The sequence below is a fragment of the Mandrillus leucophaeus genome, unplaced genomic scaffold (genome assembly GCF_000951045.1).
Source record: "Mandrillus leucophaeus isolate KB7577 unplaced genomic scaffold, Mleu.le_1.0 Scaffold1233, whole genome shotgun sequence".
NCBI classification, from domain to species: domain Eukaryota; kingdom Metazoa; phylum Chordata; class Mammalia; order Primates; family Cercopithecidae; genus Mandrillus; species Mandrillus leucophaeus.
In genome coordinates this window covers 336,565-357,294 of record NW_012100688.1, presented here as the reverse complement: position 1 = coordinate 357,294, position 20,730 = coordinate 336,565, and the positions used below count along the sequence as shown (strand labels likewise).

Sequence of the window (20,730 nt, the reverse complement as noted above, 5' to 3'; positions counted from 1 at the left end):
TAACCTGTAACACAGCTACAAATAGGAAAATTCGAGTGTAATGAGAGGTGACAACGTGCTAGCAGCCCTTGCTCTCGGCGCCTCCTCAGCCTCGGCGTCCACTCTGGCGGCGCTTGAGGAGCCCTTCAGCCCGCCACTGCACTGTGGGAGCCTCTCTCTGGGCTGGCCAAGGCCGGGAGCCGACTCCCTCTGCTTGCGGGGAGGTGTGGAGGAAGAGGTGCGGGCGGGAACCCGGGTTGCATGCAGCGCTCACAGGCCAGCACGAGTTCCAGCAGGTCCAAGTGCAGGCTCCACGGCCCGCACATGGAGCGGCTGGCCAGCGCTACCTGCCCAGGGCAGTGAGGGGCTTAGCACCCAGGCCAGCAGCTGCGGAGGTTGCCCCGGGTCCCCCAGCAGTGTCCGCTGCCAGTGCTGCACTCAAATTCTTAGCTGCCTTCCCACGCGGCAGGGCTGGGGACCTGCAGTCCACCATGTCTGAGCTCCCCCATTGCAGTGGAGCCTCCCCGATGGGCGCTGCCCCCTGCTCCGTGGCGCCCGGTCCCATCAACCGCCCAAGGGCTGAGGATTGCAGGCGCCGCTGGGGACTGGCAGGCAGCTCCGACTGCAGTCTGTGCGGGATCCACTGGGTGAGGCCACCTGGACTCCTGAGTCTGGTGGCAACTTGGAGAACTTTTACTTCTAGCTAAGGGATTGTACACGCACCAATCAGCACTCTGTGTCTAGCTCAGGGTTTGTAAATGCACCAATCAGTACTCTGTGCCTAGCTCAAGGTTTGAAAATACACCAATTGGTACTCTGTATCTAGCTAATCTAGTGGGGACTTGGAGAACTTTTCTGTCTAGCACTCTGTGTCTAGCACAAGGATTGTAAACGCACCAATCAGCACTCTGTGTCTAGCTCAGGGTTTGTAAATACACCAACTGGTACTCTGTGGCTAACTCTGTGTCTAGCTAACCTAGTGGGGACTTAGAGCTCTTTTCTGTCTAGCACTCTGTGTCTAGCTCAAGGATTGTAAATGCACCAATCAGTACTCTGTCAAAACACACCAATCAGCTCTCTATAAAATGGACCAATCAGCAGGATGTGCGTAAGGTCAGATAAGGGAATAAAAGCAAGCTGCTGGAGCCAGCAAGCGGCAACCCACTCGGGTCCCCTTCCACACTGTGGAAGCTTTGTTTTTTTGCTCTTTGCAATAAATCTTGCTGCTGCTCACTCTTTGGGTCCACACTGCCTTTATGAGCTGTAACACTCACTGCAAAGGTCTGCAGCTTCACTCCTGAAGCCAGCAAGACCACGAACCCACTGGGAAGAATGAACAACTCCAGACGCCCTGCCTTTAAGAGCTGTAACACTCACCACGAAGGTCTTCAGCTTCACTCCTGTCAGCGAGACCATGAACCCACCACAAGGAAGAAGCTCCAGACACATCTGAACATCTGAAGGAACAAACTCCGGACACACCATCTTTAAGAACTGTAACACTCACCGCGAGGGTCCACGGCTTCATTCTTGAAGTCAGTGAGACCAAGAACCACCAATTCCAGACACAGTAGTAGTAATTTATTTAAGAATTCATTCAGAGAAACAGCTGCACCCTTTGTACCCCTTAAGTGGCAAAGAAGTTGTTATAGTCTTCTGAAAATTATCACTATGAGTGCTATAATTCTGAATGTAATGTCTCTTCATTAGAATTCATACAAGAACCATGAGAAAGAAAGAAAGACAAAAAAAAAAAAAGAAGAAGGTTGCAGTTACCGAACAGATCCGGATGCCACAGGGGTAAGGCCCCACCTTTCAAGCAAACTGTCCCAAATTGGAAAGGGCTGTTTTCATTCTCCCTATAGCACACCTGTATTTCTCCAGTTTGATGTTTAGGGAGAAGATTTACGCAAATGTCTGAATGGCAAATCTTGCTAGACTACCCGGGGTGTCCTTAGCCCCAACTACCTCATCCTCTTTCGGACGAAGAAGGCACCAGGAACACCAAGGTCATCTGCCTTAAGATTAAGCAGCTGCAACCTGGAAAAGCTTAAGGTTTAGAGAGAACCTTTGGAAATCTTTGTAATCTTTGGGGGAAAAAATGCAAACTCAGTGACCAAACTGTAAGGGGTGGAGAGCTATATCCTCTCCTAAATGCCAGGCTTTGGGAAACTCAAGGTAAGCCTTCAGAGGAGACCCAGGAGGCTCAGCTCATTCCGCTACTACATATAATCGGCATCTAATCCTTACCATGGTTCTTAGCCATGTGTCAGGCACTGTTCCAAGTACATTACATGTGGCAACTCATTTATTCTCCCAACGAAAGAAGAAACTGATGCGCAGAGGTAACTTGCCCAAAGCCAGAGCCAGAACCAACCCATGCAGTGCCTTTGTGCAAGGTGAAAGAGTGCCTCACATCCTCTGCACATACACAGCACAGACCCACAAAAGGCATATTCGTGGCAATAAGGGTAGTCTGGATTTCAGGAACCCTTCACCACGTTGTGCAGTGCACAACCTGCTTGACAGTACACAGCCCCATCCAAGTTCACACAGTAAGAGGCGGAGCTGGAATCTGAACCCAGGCCACCTGGCTCCCAGGTCTGCTACCAAGGAACAAGCAGGCACAGTTTCATATTAAATAAGTGGCCTGCAAATTAATGCAACTCAGAATATACAGAAGCACTGATGCGGGTGACTGACAGCACAGTTCTGTGTGTCTGGAATGATCACATTTTCAGTAACGATGAGACAATGCTCTGACATTTACAACTTCATGGGCACAAGATTTTTTTCTTTCTTACCATTTCTAATGGGAATATTTCTAAAATGTGCCCCACCCTCTTCCACCTTATAGCATAATATAATATACCCTGCTTGAACTCCACAACACCACTGCCACTCCAGGATCTCACAGCCCCCCTCCCTGCCTTTTCCTGCCACTCTGCCTGCAGCCTTCTAATCCTGGGTAATCTCTTCTTCTCTGCTCCTGTAATTGCTACTGGAGGAAACTCAATGTGCAGGTGGGTTGGGGACATCCAAAGTTCTAGGTTTTGACCTACTTCCTCTGGCTTAGCAGCTCTTTGACTTGATCCTATCTAATTCCTTGCTCTTCCCCAATTCCTGGGGCAGCATCTCACCAGTTTCATGCTCTACAATCCCTGTTGCAGAGACACTGGAGGCCACTGGCCTGTACTTGCTAGATTTGCCTATCCTCACCTCCCATCATTACCTCCCTCCTTGGGAAGGGGATGGGGAGGGGAGGTCTAGCTGTCCTTCAGCCTCCAAACCTGCATTCAAATCTTTCTGGCCTTAAGAAATACTTTCTCTTCAACTCCTCCTTCTCTCTCTCATTTCCTTCAAGTTCAAAGATCTTGACACATTTCCTCAGCTGTTCAATATTACTCCTCCATTGACCTTAGTCTCTCTACTCCACCAAAACTGCTCTTGCAGAAGCCCTCAGAGTCCATGTTCTCACTCCCACCCTCATCCTGCTTGACCTCACTGGGGCATCTGGCCAGGTGGTCTCTCCTCCCAGACATGCCCACCTCTAGCTTCCCAGTTCTCCTACCCTTCTGACAACTCAGCAGCCTCCTTCCCAGGACTCCCACAATCACCTACATGCTGATGCCTCCCAATTTAGAAAACTCTGAACCCCATTCCTCTCATAAGCTCCAGCCCCAATCTAACCCCCAAATGGATGGCCAGCCTGCATGGGCCAGAGGTACCCAAACTCATTATCTCATCTTTCATCATCTAGAGGTGGCCTCCCACTTTCCACCCTCCTTTCTTCCTAACAGAATGCTGAGGTTTTAGCTGGCCCATTGCAGGTAGGTGTAGCTGTGTGACTAATACCTGGCCAATGACACATAAATAGAAGTGCCACAAAGTACTACATTGTGTAATTTGAAAAGGAATATTTACAGGACACATCCTTCTCCAGTTCATCCATCCTGCTCTCTGGAAAGCTGATGTGATAGCTGGAGCTCCAGCAGCCATCTAGGAACATAAGGACAAGGAATGGCAGAAGGGTAAGCTGGAAGGATCCTGAGTTCCTAATGACTTTGTGGATCCACCACACTGATGTTGGGTTACCTACATCCAGACTTCTCTTATGTGTAAGAAAAATTAACTTGTTTGAGTTACTGTTATTTGAACTCCATTTTATCTAATATCCCCTCCAAATTGGTCATATCTTGCAAGACAAGGAACTTGGTCAATAACATCAACATTCTGTATCTGGAAGCCTCCAGCTATTTATTTGCCAATTTTCCCCATCAGACTGTGAGCAACTTGATGGCAGCAACATGTCTCTCATTTTCTAAATAACTCAAACACAAAAAATGGTATCTTTCTCTTTGTTTTTGTTTTGTTTTGTTTTGTTTTGTTTTAACCTTACAGAAATGGTATAATTACTACAGATATTCGTCAACCTTTCTACCAACGTTTTTCTTAAATGTAGTTGGGCTGGTTCATGTAAGTCAGATGGAACTGGTGAAAAGTACTACATTGTGTAAACCATCATTTATTGATATATTTCCTGGCTAATAGGCTTTTAGGTCCCTTCTAGCTTTTCATCATCACCAAAAATGCTACAATGTACATCTGTTTCTCCTTGAGCACTTGCATGCTAGTTTTTCCAGTACAGACACTAGAAGTAAAATTTTTGGCTATAGGGTATGTGTATCCCTAACTTCACCATATCTAGTCAAGTTTCTCTTGAGAGTAGTTGTACCAATTTACACTCCCCAGGGCCCTGTGTGGGAGAGGAGGCTCCTCCCCATGCATTTCTGAACTGCCAGTTTCTACCTAACATGATGGTTGCAGGATGCTTTTTTTTTTCTTAGTACTCTGAACTAGCTATAGCAGAAACACAGGAATCCCCTGAGCTAATCTCCCCAAAATGTTGCCTGGCTGCTGCCTGAGGACAGGCCACCCTGCAAAAAGCAACCTAACTGGGCAGCCAGCATTCAGAGCGGTACACCCATTGCTCTCTATCTATGGTGTCTCCCCCTACAAGACAGAGACTTTCCCCCACTGTAGTCTTGCTGGGGGGTTGGTGGATTAGTCCTCTGCTTTCACCCCTCAAATTATTTCATATCCAGCCTATTCCCTCAAGCCCTCTCCAAATACCAACCAGAAAAGGACATTGTAAAGGTGTTTGTCCCACCACAAAATCCTCCCTCTTTTCCCTGGAGCTCTCAGGCAGGCTGCTGAAAAGAACATCTCATCTCTGCTGGAAAGAAACACCTCATCTCGGGTGGTGGCTTTTGAGCATCTCCTGATAAAGGAAAATCCCAGGTAGAGAGAGGGGCCAAGTTGTTTATTTCCAAACACAAGCCAGATTCCAGCTGTGACATGTATACTGGATCTGCTCACTGCAAAGGCGAGCTGGGCGGGAGGGCCATGGGGAGCGGGGGCCGAAGTTGTGTGGAGGATCGTGTGGTTGTTTATTTTTAGGTAAGCCAGTATTCCTAGGATCAAGTTCATAGCCCCTTCTCAGTTCTGTTTTTCCTGACTCTGCCTGTCTACGGATTTTTCATGTGAACTTGCCCAAGTGCAAAGGGTAGCTGCCTTGACCCACTTAACCCAGGGGCTCAGAGCGACGCTCTGCCAGGCTCAAGGCTCGGGATCTGGTATCCACCTTTCCACTCCACAACATTTATTGAAAGCTTGCTCTGGCCAGGTACCAGTGTACAACAATGACCGTAACAAAAACCCAGCCATTACCCAGAACCTGCCCTCCGAGAACTCATGGCCTAGAAAATCAATACTTGTGATGTCATGTGAAAAGATGTGATGGTAAATATGTGCCAGGGAAAGGAAAGAACAGAGAAATTAAACCGAACTAAAACTGGTCTCCCTACCAGCATGGGTGATGAGCAGACATTTTTATCATCAACATCATAATTCCAACTGCCTGCCTTTCCCATAGCCATGAGAGTGTGGATTAACAGGGCAACAGGCAGTGCTTTGGGAGCTCAGACTTCAGGAGACCTGGTTCTAACCCACCTGCCTCCATCAGAGTACCCTTTGCTGGCCAAGCGTGGTGGCTCACACCTGTAATCCTCATGCTTTGAGAGCCTGAGGCAGGTGGATCACTTGAGCCTAGGAGTTTGAGAAAAGCCTGGGCAACACAGTGAGACCCCATCTCTACAAAAAAACTCAAAAACTAGCCAGGTGTGCTGGCTCATGTCTGTGGTCCCAGCTACTCAAGAGGCTGAGGCAAGAGGCTTGCCTAAGTCCAGGAAGTCGGGGCTCCAGTGTGCTACTGCACTCCAACCTGGGCAATGGAGCTAGACCCTGTTTCAAAAAAAAAACAGTGACATTTGTCAACTCATTGTCCTCATGGGTAAACTGAAGGGTGGAACGAGCAACTCCTGGGCAGTCCTTTCAGCTCGGGTATCCTAACCAGGGGCTTTCCACCCTCCCTATGTATCAGAATCCCTTGGAGCGGGTATACATACAGAGATGCCTGGACCAGTTCCCACTCCACAGGTACTAAGTCAGCTGGTCCAGGGCTGTGCTCCTGACATGGATGTCTTTTAAAAGCACCCAGGTGACTCAAACACGAGGACAGGGTTCAGAACCATGGTGCTGAACAAACTTCCTGCTGGTGATAGCCACCAGTGCTTAAGGACCAGGCTTCCATTCCACAGACTGCCCAAGGCAGGAAGCGAACCCAAGGCCAAACAGCCCATAGTTAGTGCCTGCTGTCTGCTCACAGGGATACACTGATTTCAGGAAGATTCCAGTTAGGCCAACTGGCAAACAGGGAATCACACCGTCTCCCGCACCCTCCAGCTACCTACTCTCAGTCCCTTTTTGCCACTGGGAGAAATAGGTAAGGGGGAAGGCAGCACCCCTCCCATCCACTGAAAGGGGGTCGCCTCACCTTCGGGAAAAGGAGGCCAGTGAGAGCTGGAGGCAGTGGGGCCTGGGAAACCTGGGCGGGCATGGCCTGGCCTCCCTGCCTGTGAGTCAGCCCCAGAGGGGCCTCGTCCGGACAAAGGGGCGGAAGAACAAAGCTCCACTGTGCCCATTCTGCACGGAAAAGCCAGCAGAGACAAGGAGACTTCAGGGCTGGCGGCATAATTAGCATTTTATTTATTTATTTAATTTTCGTTTTATCTAACAAATGCCTTAGGGGACACAGCACTTATTATGCACACCAAGCAGAGTTTCTGAGCCCTTTCTAAAGATTAAGCTTTAGAAGATTAAGCTTTCCAGAGTTAATGTCCAGGGAGGGGAAAAAATTAATTCTCCCCCTCCACAGGCACATAAATTTACCTATTGCATTTGCTACTGTCTGGTCTATAACAAGATACAGAAACCACTTGGGTCTAGGAATATGTCCCAGGGTGTGACTTAAATCCCTTTGGTGCCCTTTATAGAAGGCCATCTTCTACAGGAATGGAAATTTTCTCATGGCAAGGTGGAAAGAATTTGAAAGTTAAACTCCATTTCCTACTGAACTTAGACAAGTTTCAGAAACTCTCTGAAACTCATTTTGGTGTCTGTCAAATGGGAACAGTGTAGCCTATTTCAGAGGTGTTATGGAGTGAAATAAAATAATTCGGTATAAAGGGTGCAGCAAAGGGCCTGACACCAACTACAGTTTATTCCCTTCTCCCATCTGCAAAGCGTCACCCCTGCCATTGACAGAGACTCTGCTGCACCGAGTACCCATGGTCTAACAGCAGCCCTGCCAGGTTCAGTGTTACTATCCCCACTCCCGGCTGGGGAAACAGTTTTACTATCCCCACTCCCAGCTGGGCTGGATGAAGAGCTCCTCCCAAAGCTCACAGCTCTTAGGTGGTGCAGCCCACGTTCAAAGCTTGTGCCATGGACTTTCCTTTGGTCTTAGACTCTAGGTCCCTCACTACAACCTGTCTCAGTTTGTAACTTAAATAATCATACAGCTCAGTAGAGCTCCTTGCTTTTTGGTTTGGTTTTAACAGTGGCAGAAATCCCCCACAAATCTGTCAGCTCTAAACACTCACACTGCAGGCCCCACAAGCAAGCATCCAAGGCTGGGCTGTGCAGAGAACGTGGACAGCTGGGGTCCTGGGACTGACTGACCATCACCACTCAGGCTGCCCATTCTTGGCACCAAACACACCATGGCCAGGTCAGAGAAGAAACCATGCCAACATGATAGAATCACCAAATGCCTGCGGTTGAAGGGGCTTCCTTTCCTCAGCTGTAACACAGGTATGGGGAGGAGTATTGCTGAACTGAACAATCCTGGAGGGATTTCCTGTCCTCCCACCCCTGGGAGCACCAAGGGAGCAGTTGATTCAACCTCCATGTGGCCCCACACTTGAGCCACAGGGCAGGCCTTGACCTGCAACTGGAGAGCGGGTGCCCAAGACAATTTTAACAAAACAAAAACCTCATTTCTGAGGCTTCAGAACTCCTCTCTGCAGGGAACCACACCCAGGGCTTCCAGGCGCTGACCACCACAAGCCATTATTTAGGGCAGCCTCTGTTCAGGTATTACTCCTCCCACTGTCACCACTACCCACCAGCGGCCTTACAAGGCCCAGAAGTGAGTTCTGCAGCCCACGGTATGGTGAGAGGAACCATACCCTTCAGGGTCTTTTTAAGGCTTCAGGGTCAAGCAAGCCTGCAGCAAGTGCAGCTCTGCCACTCTCCTAGGTAATGTGACCCTAGACACATCACCCAACACCTGAACAGTCACTTCCTCACCGCTAGTGTGCTATGCAGGGCTCATGATGCACACATCCTACTCCAGGACCCAGCCAGTGCAGGCCACAACAAACGCCAGTTCCCTGGAGGGTTCTTTCCCTGTCTTTTTCCCACCACAGCACAATGGAGGGATATGGATCATTTCCAGCACTATGAAGGCTATGCCTTTGGTGGAGAGGGAGGAGGGTCTAGGGAGTGTCCATCACTTACCCTCTCCTTTGAGCATGGCAGCCTTAAGCTTTCCCGACTCCTGCCAACACAGTTCTTGCTCCTACCTCCACTTTCCCACAGAACTGGTCGGCACAGAACATCAATTATCAACATAGATGTCCACCTCCCCAGATTGCAAGAGCCTAGCAAGGTCAGGCTCTGAGCCCCATCGGCACAGTGCCTTGTAAAGAGGGGGCACTCAGATGACGAATGGGCACTGGGCCGGCAGGCAGACAGCAAACACCAGAGTTAACAGAAACCACTGCTACGTTTTTCCAGGGGAGAGCTACATTTTCCCAGAGAAAGGACAGAAAGAAAACTATAGGATGCTTTCGAAATACATACCTTCTGCCTTTTTCTTTCACTTTAAGAATATTAAGGTTCACGCCAAATTTCATAAGTGCAACTACTCCACCCAGTATTAAATGGATTGAGAAATGAAAAGGTGTAGCTATTGCTTCATTGCTGCTAAGCTAATCTATCCAAGCTGTTTCACACCTCTGGGGCCTTGTTTAGAGGCTCTCTCCACCTAGAACGTCCTACTCCCTACAAAGCCTTTGCCAGCTCCCCCCTTGCCAACCCCCTCCTTCAGACTCCTTTTAGGGACAGGATAGACTTCAGTGAGAGCATCTCTAACAGCCTCCCGCATGAATTGGTTTTTTAAGTCTTCACTCACTGAGACAGATGCTGTCTGAAACTAGAAGGTCTTCTTATTTATTTCCATATCAAGGACATCTGGCCTCATGTGGTGGCATACAGCAGGTCCTCAATAATGACCAAATGAATAAATAGCTTGAATCGTGTTACTGCTTTAGCTTACAATCATTATTTTTCCATTCTTGCCTATATCTGAAATCATCCCAGGCCCCAAATCTTCCACTTAAAATCCAAGCTTACAACCCCCATAATTACATACCATAGGGACCCAACCGCAATGCACTCAGTCCCTTAGTTAGAAAAAAGCAAGTCTTACAATACAGAAGTGGGCCAAGGGTCGATTCCCTGAGCTCACCCAGGAAAACAATCTATCTTCAATCCTCAGTGGTCTCTTCCAACTCCAGGTTGAAATTCATCTGATGAAATGCTACACAGGAGCAGTACTCAATAATGCTCGTAGTTTATTGTCCAACAAAAATGAAAGAATTATTATCGGCCAGGTGCAGTGGCCCAAGTCTGTAGTCCCAGCATTCTAGGAGGCCAAGGTGGGCGGATTGCTTGAGCTCAGGATCAGGAGTTCGAGACCAGCCTGGGCAACGTGGCAAAATCCCATCTCCACTAATAAAGTATAAAATTATCCAGGCATGGTGTGTGCACTTGAACCCAGGGGGTGGATGTTGCCGTGAGCTGAGATCACACCACTGCACTCCAGCCTGGGCCATAGAGTGAGTGAGACTCTGGCTCAAAAAAAAAAAGAAAACAAAAAAGAAAAAGAGTTATTAAAGACCTGGAATTAATAGAAAGGAGTGTCTGGGTTAAGATAAGGGGTTGTGGAGCCCAAGGTTCTTATTATGTAGATGAAGTCTCAAAGGTAGCCACCCTTAAAGGCAATAGATGGCAAGTGTTTCCCATTCAGACCTTTAAAAGGCGCTAGGATCTCAGTTAATCTTTTCGGGATCAGAAAATTACCTAGAAAGGGAAGGGGATTCTCTACAGAATGTAAATTTCCCCCACAAGAGACAGCTTTGCCAGGCCATTTCAAAATATATCAAAGAAATCTATTTGAGGATAAAATACTTTTGTTTTTGTTTCTTTCTTTCAGGGCCTGCTGTCATGTGATGTTATACTAGAATCAGGTTGGAATTTGGTATCTTATTGCCACAAAGAGTCTCTTTTGTCTTAAGATCTCTGTTTTAATGTTTAGACTGGTCATTCTGTCTCACGAAAATGTGTAAAACCAAGCTGTAACCCAACAACCTCGGGCACATGTTCTCAGGACCTCCTGAAGTCATCATAGGTCATGGTCTTCACATCTGGCTCAGAATGTATCTCTTTAAATATTAAAAAAGAAAGAAAGAAAATAAAAAATGAAAGCAGGCTATAGAGCAAAAAGTACAGGATGATCCCAGCTTTGAAAAGTTCTCTGATTTTTAAGAGTGTTTCAATTTTCTTTTATGGCTTTCAAATTTTCCACAAGGAACATACATTACTCTTGAAATCAGATATGAAAATGATGGAAGGAAGAAAGGATGAAAGGGGGAGAAGAAGGACGGGGAGGGAGACTCTGCACTATCATAGAAAGGGAGTGAGGACAAAGGCACATGAAGACATCTGTTCCAACAATGGATTTATCTCTCTCATCAGGTAAATATGGCTCACATTGGCCTCCATCCAAACGCCCTCCCAGGGTGGCCCAGTCCCACACTGAACACACCCCATCTGTGTGTGATGATAATATTAATGATAATAGCTTTTTTGAGCATTTACTACATGCTAGGCACTATTCCATTTAACTCCTCCTCATTTCTTACAATGACCATAAGGCAATCATTACGATTGCTCTTTCACAGATGAGAAAACAGAGATCAGGTAACTAGCCCAGCGTCACACAACTACCTTTTCTTGATTTTCTCCTTTGGCAACTTCCTGGATGTGATAGGTCTCTTCATTAGATAAAACCAGGTTTTCTAGAGGTTGTGCTTATAAAATGGGGGCTACGTTCCCAAAGACAGATGAGGTAAGGAGGAAGCTATGTTGAATGCTGATGAGAAAATTAGCATTACATCAGCCATGGAGAGCCAATTGTTAAATATTGCCTTGACTGGAGAAGATTTCAAACTCCTTCCCTTAACAAAAAAAGGAAAAAAAAAAAAGGCAAATTATTTCATGTGATAGGCCAGAAGAGAGCAGAGCTGATAAAACAGACTAAGCCTGCTCATGAAAGCCCTACCTAACCTAGAGGAGAGTCTACGGTTTCACCCAGAGCCTCCTCCCTCAATCCGCATGCATTTCTACCACGTTGGGTTCTCTGGTTTCTCCCATCCATAGATTATAGTAAAGCAGAACATTTTAAGGTGAAAAGAACCAGGTTTCTAGAGGTAAATGCACAGAGGCCACAAGACCTGACAGCAATAATGGGATAAGTGGGAAAAAACAAAAAAACTACGAAGCAGACCCAAGATTTAAAAAGCATAATTTTCTGGGACCATTATAGGAGAGGCAAAGTGGCCGTTCAAACCACACCTTAATAGAGCCTACTGAGGCTCCCAGCAACAGCGAATAAGTCATTAAGTTGTTTAGAAGAAAATGTGTCTTCTCAAACTACAGTCATGCGGTGTGTAATGCCAGAAATACATTCTGAGAAACGTGTCTTAGGTGATTTTGGCTTTGTGTGAACATCATAGAGTAATGAGTATGGTAGGCGACTATAATACATTTGTAAGACAAATCTAAACATATCAGAACACAGAAAAGGTACAGTAAAAGTACAGTACTATAATCTTATGGGATTACTATCATACACGTGGTCTGTTGTTGACACTGCAGTGCATGACTGCAATTAAAATGATTAAAATACATTTTGGTGCTTACAGGAATATGTTTCAGTTACCCAATATAAATTCACTTTCTATGAAACAGCTTGTTTCCTATCTATTTTATCCAGTGAATCATGGCACCTGCTGTTAGCTGCCTTCCCATGTCCATCCTCGTTTTCCTTCCTTAACCTCGGGAATCCCTGATTTTGTTCCAATAATAATGTGCTCAGCTCCCAGCCACCCTGACAACCAGTGGTTGCCATGTGATCCAGTTCTAGCCAGTGAAATGTAAGGGAAAGCCTATTGCTTGGTACTTCCAGAAAGTTAGTTTTCCTCATTAAAATGGATAAGAGGCAGTTGACAAAAGCCACTTTCCTACCTGAAATGCAAATGTGAAGCCTGGAGATATTGCAGTCATCTTGGGAGTATGAGGCTTTGTGCTGAAGATGATAAAGCAAAAAGATAGGAGGCAGTAACATGGAGCCCTAAGACTGTCGGCCTCTGGGCTTTTTGTTTCATAAGAAAAAGAATCCCTTACTTCCAGTGTTACTTTACTTTTCTTTTTTTTTTTCTTTTCTTTTTTTTTTTTTTTTTGAGATGGAGTTTTGCTCTTGTCGCCTAGGTTGGAGTACAATGGCACAATCTTGCCTCACTGCAACTTCTGCCTCCTGGGTTCAAGAGATTCTCCTGCCTCAGCCTTCTGAGTAGCTGGGATTACAGGTGTACGCCACCACACCCAGCTAGTTTTTTGTATTTTTAATAGAGACAGGGTTTCACCGTGTTGGCCAGGCTGGTCTTGAACTCCTGACCTCAGGTGATCCACCTATCTCAGCCTCCCAAAGTGCTGGGATTACAGGCGTGAGCCACTGTCCCCGGCCTTACTTAATTTTCTGAAATATGTAGCCAAACAAACCCTAAATGGCCCCTTAATATCAGGTTATAATTCCCGGGTGATAAATATGACTGCTAATATCTCACTGTTTTCCTCCAAGTAGCCTGCAAAGTATTTTCATGTCTTTGGGGTGCCCCAATAAAACACAGGCTGACAGAGTGTTATTTACTGGGAGCTCGCCTAGCTGTTGCAAGTGGCAAATGGCCATTCATTGGTATTGTGTTTTTGCTAAGCTGACTTGCTTTTGCGAGTTGGAATTTTGTTAGGAAACAAAAAGTGCTTTATGGAAAAGGCGTTAGTGCCACAATGGGACCTTTCTGCTTTGATTATGAAAACACATTAAGAGCTTAGCTGCACCGCAAGCAGTGGCCCGGAGACTCGGCTGAAGCCTCAGCCTTTCTGACCATTCTCCACTCAACATGCTGGAAGGGCACCAAACCCACTTGGGAAGAAACACTGCAGGCAGACACCAAAGATTAAAGGGGTTGGGTGTTCAGGTCCACTCTGGAGAACCTGTGTGATGAGCAGGCTGTGCCCCAACACAGCCCTACACCCTTCTTCACCAGCCCCCCACACTGGCTACATGCAACTCCTGTATTCCCCCTTGCAGGGGTTAAATGTAAGCAGCAAGCAAGCTTTACTGCTCTAATTCCTCACAACACCTGGAAAAGGATGTGTTCCCAAGAGAAGCTCAGAGACAATTCAAGGGGTATAGTAATAGGACAGTAAGCAAAGCTTCCCTGGGGTGCCAGCAGACACACACGTGCTAAGGTGAGCCACTCTCCCCATCGGCTTACAAGGTTAATATGAAGATGGGATGAGATGCAGTGATTCCACCTCCAGGTACACCCAACACAAGTGTGTGCATGCATATACACAATACAGGCTGACCGAGAGTCATGTCCAACAATGCTCACGGCAGCATTTTTTTTTTTAGAGAGAAGGAGTCTTGCTATGTTGCCCAGGCTGGTCTTGAACTCCTGGGCCCAGGTGATCCTCCTGCCTCAGACTCCCGAAGTGTCAGGATTACAGACACGAGCCACCACATCTAGCCCACAGCATTTTTTAGGAATATCCTCAAAATGTAAACAAATAAAATGTTCAAAAGGAGAATGGATACAAAAATTATGCTCATCAGTCAATCGAATAACACACAGCAATGAAAATGAACAAATGACAGCTACACACAACGAAAATGCACGGATTTCACAACAACGTTGAATGAAAGAAACCAGATACTAAAGAATATATACAGCATGATTATCCTTGCAGAAAGTTCAAAAAACAGGCACAACTGAATTACAGTGTTTAGGGATTCATATTTTGGGTAAATAGTTATTTTAAGAAGCAGGGAGACAACTACTACTAAAGTCAAGCTAACGTTGTGTGTGGCAGTAAGAGAAGAGATTATGATCAGGGAGCCTTCGGGGGCTCTGACAGGGTTCCTTTTCTTGGACGGTGGTTACAAGGGTGCTCATTTTGTGATAATTCACCAAGCTGTACATTTATGTTTTATGTACTTTTCTGAGTCTGTATAATATTTTACAATATAAACAGAAAGTTAAAAATGAAAAGGAATGATGTCTAGATCCAAACAAACCTAGCCTACCATAGGTTCTCAATACATCTTTTTGTTTGTTTGTTTGGAGACGAAGTCTTGCTCTCTCGCCCAGGCTGGAGTGCAGTGGCATAATCTCAGCTCACTGCAACCTCCGTCGCCCAGGTTCCAGCGATTCTCCTGCCTCAGTCTCCCGAGTAGCTGGCATTATAGGTGTGCACCACCACATCCAGCTAATTTTTGTATTTTTAGTAGAGACGGGGTTTCGTCATGTTGGCCAGGCTGGTCTCAAACTCCTGTGACCTCAGGTAATCCACCTGCCTCGGCCTCCCAAAGTGCTGGGATTATAGGCGTGAGCCACTGCACCTGGCCATTCTCAATACATCTTGATTGAACCTGAATCCTATGACACTTTATCACCCCTCCAGGATGCCTGGCATCCTCCTCTTTGAGAAGAAATGCTCACATTTATGTTCCACTGGAAACTGGCAAGGGTACAGCAATTCATCCTTCCCCAGATGCTTCGCGTATATTCATCTCTATTTTCCACGCCAAAATCATAAGCTCCTCTGAAGGAGGAAATGGCTTGGGATGTACACATTTTCTCCACAGATTAGTGATGGAAACCTAACCTAGCTCAGAAAGCAACAAAGAAGTCACTACAGGGAGAAAGAGCAGGGAGTTTTGCTGGGGTCATCAAAGCAAAGGCTGGAGGCACATCAGGACCTTGATGAGGGGACAAGGGGTTCAGGATCTGGTCTACCCCAGCCCTGAAGAGTCGGCTCAAGCTAACTTAACATACACATGACTGCTATCAATTGCACAAAGCCACTTGGGTTCTGCTATCCTAGAAAGTCCACATCAATCAGTGTATTCTCCCTGGTGAGCAAGCTTACACTTAAGCAGATGTTTTTCGGGTGTGCTTATCCTAACACCAAAAACTAGTTTTAAGAATTGCCACATGTGTGGCAGGGAGCAAACAAACCTGGATGCTTACAGCTCATCACAGCAATGGTCTCGACAGTGAGACAGGATGCAGAGGAGTCTGACCCTGAGAGCCCTCTCACCTGGGCAACCTTGCTTGGGCACTGAAAAAGTTTGCCTCAGGAACCTCCATTTCCTAAGCTGACCAACCTACCTCTAAATCACACATTCTCCCTATGGAGATACCTCAACCAAGCAGCCACAGCCCAGCCCTGCCAGCCCAGAAGCATCCCACTCCCACCTCGTCCCAGGTCCTGCAGGAAACTTGGTCCAATGCTCCAAAGGCCCCTCCTGAGTGGGGTCTAACTGCTCCAGAGAGCAGGCTGTTTTCCTGTCTTTCTCAGTTCCAGACTCCAAGTGACCAAGGATGCTCTCCCTCCCTACCTGCTGGCACTGTTCAGTTTCTTTCCAGTCAAGTACATACACAGCCCTCGATGCACAGCACGCACCCTCCACACCCTCCCGGTCTTCCACCTCCCCGCACCAGTGAGTGAGTGCACCTCCACAGCACTCAGGCTGGGAGAAAGGTAAGAGGCTTCTGGGGCTCTGAGATGTCATGACAGTCCAGTCAGCTGCCTGCCAGTGTTTCAGCCCCAGCCAGCTATCCCCACGTTTCTTGGCCTACCTCTTCACAGCCAAACATTCGGCAAGAGCAAGATGCCCTAGAATCTCTAGCCAGGAAACTCCTCATCCTTCTCACTTTTTTCCTAAGAAAGAAGTAAACAGCAGAGGAAGTAGACAGCAAAGGTGTTTTTAGAGCTTCTAGATTGTTTTTCCAAGAGTTGTGTGCAGTGTGCAGGCTCATCCCCACCTTCTGAGACTCCGTCTTCTCAGATGGGGATAATAGCTTTCTCCCTGCTCTCAAGACAGTTGTGAGAATCAAGGAATGGGAAACATGCCGCATGGCTCCTGGGTGGTGCGGCACTCCATACCGAGATAACTCTGGCTCAGAAGTGTGCCTGGAAGGCACTGCGGGATGCTCACAGGAGGATTAAAGTGCATTTGCTGGAGAGAACTGAGCCAGGAAATGGTTATCTGTACACTTTTAAAAGACACTAGATAAGCATTCTTCATAGCCTTCTGCCAAGCACATCATACCCCCAGCCCATGCATTTGGAAAAATGAACCAGCAACAGAGCATCTGCTCCGAACGGACGACACTGCAGCCTCACTCAAATCCTCTTAAATGCCCTATTTTACAGATGACGGCACTGAGGCTTGGGGAGGTTAAGTTACCTAAATAAACTTAAGCTAAGGTCACTCAGCTCTTCAGTGTTAGGACTTGGATTTCTCTCTAGCTCCCACACTCTTTCCAATTTCATTGTGTCTAAAAACCATCCATTCAACTACACAAAATGACCACTCATGCTGCTACCGCATGCTTTACTGGCAACCAAGCCTTTTTATGTCTACTCACTCGGTCCTTACAACTCTTCAGTGAATGTTTTATCACCATCAACACTCCCCTTTTAGAGATCAGGAAAACTGAGGCTCGCTGAGGTGAAGTGATGTGGCAGAGGTCACTGGGATAATCACGGTCAGGAAGAGCCCTGGTGGGGCAGCCCTGCCGCCTTCCCACACTAATCAGGGATGGTTTTCCTAGAGTCTTGGTTCTGCCACAAATGACAGTCCTCAGAAGAAAGGATCAGAAGTCCACGGAAAAAGGGAAAACCAGAAAAGTTCTCTCCGGGCAAGCTGCAGCAAGCTTCCAGGCAGTGGCCCAGGTGAACTTGTGTGAAGAGAGAGATTCCCCAGTTCCCCTGAGTGCCAAGAGGAGGGACAAGGTGAAGTGCTGGTACTTAGGGTACTACACTCCTCAGGTCCCAAAAACTAGGATTATATGATGAACTCCACTACCTCTGAGCCATGTCTGCCCACCCTTAGGTAAGGAGATTAAAGCCAAAACTGGGTATTGCCCCTGCTCCTCCAACATAGCCCTTCACACACAATGAAGGGCTCTGGCCTTTTTATTTTTTTATTTTTATTTATTTATTTTTTTGAGACAGGGTCTTGTTCTGTTGCCCAGGCTGGAGTACAAACTCCAAATAGCACAAACCCAAATCACCGCAGCCTCAAGTTCCGGGGCTCGGGCAATCCTCCAACCTCAGCCTCCTGAGTAGCTGGGACTATAAGCATACACAACCACATCCAGCTATTTTTTTGTTTGTTTTTTGTTGTTGTTGTTTGTTTGTTTTAAAACAGAGACAAACTCTCCCTATGTTGCCCAGGCTGGCCTCAAACTCTTGGATTCAAAAGATCCTCCTGACTCAGCCTCCCAAAGTGCTAGGATTACAGGCCTGAGCCTCTGCACCCAACCTGCTCTGGCTTCTTTAATATTTATTTGGTATTTAAAAGCCACTTGGTCTAGAAAGCAGGGTTGCAGAAAAATGCCTGGGGTGTAGGAAACTGTGCTTTCCTTGCTCACACTGCAGAGGATCCACTGGAGCATCAGGCCTGGCTGCCCAACCACTCTGCACCTGGCTTCTCTGCCAGGTCTGTTTAAAATCCAGGCCCAGGCTGGGCACGGTGGCTCACGCCTGTAATCCCAACACTTTGGGAGGTCAAGGTGGGTGGATCACCTGAGGTCAAGAGTTCGAAACCAGCCTGGCCAATGTGGTGAAATCCCATCTCTATTAAAAATACAAAAAGTTAGCCAGGTGTGGTGGCAGGCATCTGTAATCCCAGCTACTTGGGAGGCTGAGGCAGAAGAATCACTTGAACCTGAGAGGTGGAGGTTATAGGGAGCCGAGATCATACCATTGCACTCCAGCCTGGGTGACAGAGCAAGACTCTACCTCAAATAAACAAAATAACATAAAATAACATAAAATAAAATAAAATATATAAAATATAAAACAAAATAAAATATAAAATTAAATTAAATTAAATTAAATTAAATTAAATTAAATTCAGGCCCAAACCTAGGAAAGAGGGCCCAGTGAAGACAGGCTGAATCTCAAGCCTGTGTTTGTCCCTGCCCTTCCTGCACCTCCTATGAGCAAGTGTCCAGTCCCCTTTGTTTTCATCAGGAAACTGAGGGTTGGAGAGAAGAGGCACTAAGCCCAGAGAGGAGTGATGTGGGGCAAAGAGCATGACCTTGAGTCAGAGAGGGGCTTCACTACAAGCTCCTGCCACTTCCAAATAGCAGGACTCCAGGCCAGTATGTTACAACTTAAGCCCTCGATGATCCTCATCTGCAAAATGGGTATCACAGCACCTTCCAGCTCAGTGGGAGGATTCAGAGGGACGATAAAAGTTCCCAGCATAGGGCTTGGCAGGCCATAGGCACCCAGTCAATGGTAACCATTATTCTAACTGCTCAGAGCCAGGATTCCATGCAGGGCTCATGGCTTCCTCTGTCCAGTTAGACACATTCAAACCTATGTCCATGACTCCAAAGTCCACCCTAACCAGCCACTCCACCCCAACAGAAGCTCCCTTAGTAACCTAACCTGCTGACCCAAGACCCCAGAGTAATGTATTACCAGGGTGGCCGCCACAGTGAACAACTGCCCAGGGCACTTGCTTCTTTGTAACCAAGGTGGCAGGTTGGGGAGCAGGAGACTGGGGCACGTGGGAGATTAGGGAGGTACCCAGATGGGTTTCACTTCTCCCCTCTGAAGCCAAGATAGCCCTTTCTACGGCAGGGCAGCAGCTGCCAGGCTATACTCTAGAACAAGACTATCCAAGAGATGTATTTGGTATATTCTAGTAGCCATATTAAAAGCCTAACAAAGGCCAGGCATGGTAGCTCACGCCTGTAATCCCAGCACTTTGGGAGGCTGAGGTGGGTGGATCACCTGAGGCTGGGAGTTCAAGACCAGCCTGACCAACATGGCGAAACCCTTTCTCTACTAAAAATACAAATTAGCCAGGCGTGGTGGCTCATGCCTGTAATCCCAGCTACTGGGGAGGCTGAGGCAGGAGAATCACTTGAACCCGCGAGATGGAGGTTACAGTGAGCCGAGATTGCACCATTGTACTCTAGCCTGGGCAACAGGAGTGAAATTCCATCTCAAAGAAAAAAAAAAAAGCCAAACAAAAAAGATTTTAATTATCTATTTTATTTAACCAAACATACTCAAAGTATCACTTCAACACATAATCACACAAAATATACAAAAATCAATATAAAACATTAAATATATATATATTTTTCCGTTGAGACAGAGTCTTGCTCTGACACCCAGGCTAGAGTGCAGTGGCACTAGGATCTCGGCTCACTGCAATCTCTGCCTCCCGGGTTCAAGCAATTCTTCTGCCTCAGCCTCCCTAGTAGCTGGGATTACAGGCCCCCGCCACCATGCCTGGGTAATTTTTGTATTTTTAGTAGAGATGGGGTTTCACCATGTTGGTCAGGCTGGTCTCAAACTCCTGACCTCGTGATCCGCCCGCCTCAGCCTCCCAAAGTGCTGGAATTATAGGCGTGGGCCACCTTGCCTGGCGTAAAGAGATCTTTTACATTCTTTTGTTCATATTGTCTTCTGAATCAACCAAGCATGTTTACACTGCACATCTCAACATGGACTAGCCACAGCCTCAGTGCTGAGTAGCCACATGTGGCTGATGGCTACCGCACTGGAGAAGCAGAATGAACATCTCAATTATTGCAGAAATATCTACTGGACAGTGCAGCTGTCCTTTTTCATCAGATCCTGAGATTTGGGGGGTGGGAGGCTGGCATGTGTGGGGCTCTTCTCTCTGAATTACCAGAGGGACCGATTTCTCTGACAGCTGGGGGCTGACAGGAAATACCTGTTTGTCAGGCTATGAAAAAGCTTTCCCCTCTGTCTTCCTCAGGCTTGGGCAGGGCTGGGGGGTTTCCATGACCCATGACACCTGCAGAGCCCAAAGCATCCCCTAGGGAGCTGAACCAACACTCAGACCACAGAAAAATGCAGCCTGGAGGTGGGGGGAGGGGG

General features: G+C 47.0%; 1 protein-coding gene and 1 pseudogene across 1 annotated transcript in view; one reads left to right on the top strand and one right to left on the bottom strand.

The window, feature by feature from the left end:
* Positions 1–20,730, bottom strand: part of KSR1 (kinase suppressor of ras 1) — a 178,528-nt gene that overhangs the window by 99,649 nt on the left and 58,149 nt on the right. The gene's annotated exons all lie outside the window — the stretch shown is intronic.
* LOC105533255 overlaps positions 1–20,730 on the top strand; it is a 40,911-nt pseudogene that overhangs the window by 8,032 nt on the left and 12,149 nt on the right.